Source organism: Xenopus tropicalis, chromosome 4, assembly GCF_000004195.4.
Source record: "Xenopus tropicalis strain Nigerian chromosome 4, UCB_Xtro_10.0, whole genome shotgun sequence".
Lineage (NCBI taxonomy): Eukaryota > Metazoa > Chordata > Amphibia > Anura > Pipidae > Xenopus > Xenopus tropicalis.
This window is the reverse complement of record NC_030680.2, coordinates 107022222-107026389: the sequence shown is the minus strand read 5'-3', so window position 1 is coordinate 107026389 and position 4168 is coordinate 107022222. Positions and strand designations below refer to the sequence as shown.

The 4168-nt window shown below is 36.5% G+C and overlaps 1 long non-coding RNA gene across 1 annotated transcript; it reads right to left on the bottom strand.

Annotated features, from left to right (window-relative positions):
- Window positions 1-1111: 1111 nt before the first annotated feature.
- Window positions 1112-3576, bottom strand: LOC116410436. Its single transcript, XR_004222408.1, has 2 exons — window positions 3516-3576; window positions 1112-1383 (listed from the first exon to the last, which is right to left on the bottom strand). It is a non-coding gene; the product is annotated as an uncharacterized LOC116410436 (long non-coding RNA).
- Window positions 3577-4168: the final 592 nt, after the last annotated feature.

Sequence of the window (4168 nt, the reverse complement as noted above, 5' to 3'; positions counted from 1 at the left end):
TGGATAATTTAAAAAATTAACTAAATGTATTCTAGTATCTTAACTGTGGGAGAGACTGAAACTAAACTGCTATGCCTTTTAAGGGAAAAAAAGAGCATTTGGCAGAAGGGATAAATATTATTTTGATATTAATTCTGAACACTTTGGGGTATTGGCGTTACCAAACAATAATTTGTTTTTGAAGTGTATATATCTATGAGTGAGAATTATAAACATTTCATGATAATTAAGCTGACTAAAAATAGCTCTTAAGTAGACTATTTTCTGATTCGTCCAAACCCTGAATCCTTGTAAAAGATTCAGCCTAATACTAAACTGAATCCTAATTTGCATATGTAAATTAGGATACAGAAGGGTTATAGAGAAGTGAAAATTTTTCATCTTTTGTGTTTATGTGACAAAAAGTCACATGATTTTAATGATTCGAATTCGGTTCGGTCAGGAGCGTGGATTTGGCCTAATCCGAATCCTGCTGGAAAAGGCTGAATCCTGGATTCATTACATCCCTAGACATAAACACTGCAGCAGGTCATATGACTGGGAACGGAAATTAGGAATCTGCAATCTGGAATTCCACCAATGGGTACTAATATTCACAGCAGTTTCCAACAGTCATTGATCGATTGATCTTGTAAACCAATAAGCCATAGGTTTTTCTATGTGGCGCTCAATGATTCCATGCTATAATTAAAATGTTAACAAACATGAACATTTTAGCAAGTTAATATGAATGCAGCAAAGAACACAATGTCTTGGTGCCCTTGAAATGGAGTTAAGTGAAATCATCAAGTATTCTATACATTGTCTTACAGAGATAAAAGCCCCAAATTTATAAATATTCTGATAAGGTGCCTATGAATGCAACTGGAAATTAAAAATGAGAATGGTGGCTCATGTCCTTCTTTGTAAGGTTGACTCAGCCGAGATATTAATATCTGAGGGTACACAAGTTTATTAGATGACTTCGTTTATGAGATGACTTGGTCCAATTACTAAGGCATTCATTTAAATCTTCCTATACATGAGGCAGACATTCAAGGAGATGCAGTCAGCATTTGAGATCAATGCAGTATAGGAAGAGAGTGAAATTACTAAACATAGCAGGTAGCTCTTTCTGAATGTAGATTTTATCATTCTGCATCAGGTCTCTAACCATCATTGTTCTAATGCAATTTCCTTTGATAGACTCAGTCATAAGGTGAGTTTCGCCTTCTTGTTCATTCAACTTCCAAACAGTCACTGTGTTGTTGCTATTTTTGTCTCTTAGATAACCCTCCAGGTGCACCAGGTAGAGTCCGTCGGTAGCAATAACTACGGAGCCATTTGTAACATTCAAATTACCACTGCGCTGTTTCAAATGAAGTTTTCCAATGTTATTTGTGTCTGAATAAAAAAAAAAGAACATTGAGGAACATAATACATGTATTATAACCTTCATTAAAGAATCTAAAAGCAAGTCATCATCTTAAAAATATAAAAAACTGTTTCCTGTGCACAATGGCATATTCATAGCAACAAAGTAGATGAGGTTGAAAATAAATCAAGTCCATTAAGTTCAACCTATTTGTGAAATAGCTATTTAATTCAAAGGAAGGCAAAAAAACCTCTGCAGCCTCTCCAATTTGTTTAAGAATAAAAATGTCCCAAGAAATCAGACCAATCCCTGGATCAGCTTTGTAATAAGTTAAGAAGGCATCCAGTTATCTAATGTGTCTGCCAATACAACAGCTTCAGGAAGAGAGTACAACAACTTCACAGTCCTTGCTGTAAAAAACATTCTGCATGTCAAGATGGTATCTCCTTTTCTCTAATTTGAAAGAATGCCCTCATGTTTATAGAAAGTAATCATATTTCCCTTTAATGCCTCTTCTCCAGCCCCAACCTATCCAACCTCCCTCATAACTTTTAATTCCATTTATCAACTTAGTAGCATTTTGTAAACGTTTAATATTTCATTAACATGCTTTTTAAGTATCAGAGAAAAAACTGCACTGCATATTCTATGTGAGGCCTTACCAGTGCTTTCTAAACACAGTGTGAGACCCTCTCTATCTACGAATATATACCCCTTTTAATACAGGACAAAATCTTGCTGGCTGATCTTGCTGCAGATTGGCACTGCTTACTACAGCTAAGTTTATTATCCATAAGGTCCTTCTCCATTAAGGATGGAGAACATAATCCCATAAAAAGGGAAATTACGGCTTCCAAACCAACAGAGCCCAGTACAACACAGAAACCCCTAATATATCTACCACTGCAAGCTGTCTCTTTAAAAAGTATGACTAAATGCAACTCCTACTGTATATGCTGTAATTCAGCTGAAACACAGCTCTTCTCTTTTGGGTGGAGTTCCTCTTTGAGGAAATAAGTGGCTTGCATATTTTTACATCCCAAAAGCTACAGAGTAACTTATGCACTTATTAAGGGAATCCAGGAAAGTTGATTAGAAGTATTTCTCATGATTTCCTATTACAGGGATGGTAAACCCAGGCAAGGTGTTGCATATAACTAGTTAATCATGAATCACTTTTTTTCTAAAGGGGATTAAAAAGGCCTCCCTTGAGCACATTTACAATTTCCTTACTTTTTTCAAATTAACCATTAACAGTTCTTTACCTAGAAGCCTCCTGCATAGGGTGCCTTGCATAGCACCACTGTTACGTCATGGTGCTGGGTTCTGAACAAAACTACGCAGCATCCCTGAGCCCAGTGCAGTGCCCTCCCCACCCACTTTCCTAATTCTCTGTCACTGTCAGGCAAGATACACAGTAAGGAGCTATGCATTTTGCACATGCATTACAGCATGTATTGTGTAACTGTCAAATAACTACAGTAGATCAGGCTCAGGGACACTGTTCCATCCCTCCAAAGCTTAAAAAAGCAACCTGGATGGCAGGCACCCTATGAGAAAGAATTCTGATTGAAGAGGACTGCTACATAGCAAATATATTCCTGGACCCCATTTCTTTAACAATACTTGGATCACTGCAGGAACTGGCAGAAAGAAATTGGCTTCTAAAGTTTACTTTTTCTCATACACAGCTAATTAAAAAAATGATTTAAAAAAAAAATGACAGCAAATAGCAAAAGTGCCTGGGGAACAATTTTATGCATATTTGCTTTCATTTTTAAGAGACTTTCCTTGCCCTAAATGTGAGTCAGTGCAGGCAATACTGTCAGGGTTGGACAGGGTGTGCAAAGCCCACTGGTACTATTACCCCAGGGGCCCCCACACACATGAGTGGCAGCAGTGGAGTGCACAGGGGGGGATCAAGTCTGGGCGGAAAACTGGAGAATCACTCTGGTATCTCTCATTAGAATTATTATTATAAAATAATAATAATAATAATCATTTTTTAAGTAATTTAAAGCAACATAAAGCCATACACAATGTCATTCAAGAATCCTTTTGACAACAGATCAGCATGTCTGCCTTTTCTGATCCACTTAGCAGTGCTGTAGACCAACATAATGCACAGATATAAATCTATGTGGAAAATAAATGAACTCACCAAGCCCTATTTCCGCAGAGACATATGTTTTCTGTTTAATCTGCAATAAATAAAATGAAAAGAGAGTCGTTATACACTGATTAATAAAATACCACATATTTTGGAAACTGTGTTCCCACTGAAGTCTCAAGCTTCACTGACATTCCCACCTACTCAGGAGGAAGTCACACTCAGCACAGTAGTGTAAAATGAGTTCAAGGCCATGATATAACAAATGAAACTCCCTAAATTGTGGTTTTGCACAAAGGGACAGATACAGATGTTGTGACCTTTAGAGATCCCCATCAAATGTGATCAGTTTTAATGGTCTGCATTGACAGAGGAAACATAACAGTGGAAACAACTGCATTTCTGAGAAGTGTTATAAGAAAATCGTTTGCCCTAGTTTTGAAGAGTTGATCAAAGCCTGCACACCTATGTTTCTTCCCATTTCTTGAAGGTCATGTGTGCAAATCATTTTTGTTGTGTGCTCAATTTTAAAGGCTGTTTTCTATAGGAAAGGTAGAGATGGTGGTGGTAAATCATTTTATTAAAGAACAAATGAATTATGATTTATTGAAACACTTTTGTTTTAGTTTGAATCATTTTAAAATTCAAACATAGGTGTTTTGTGCATCTACAATTAGAACTGGTTCAATTTTTTGCATATCAAA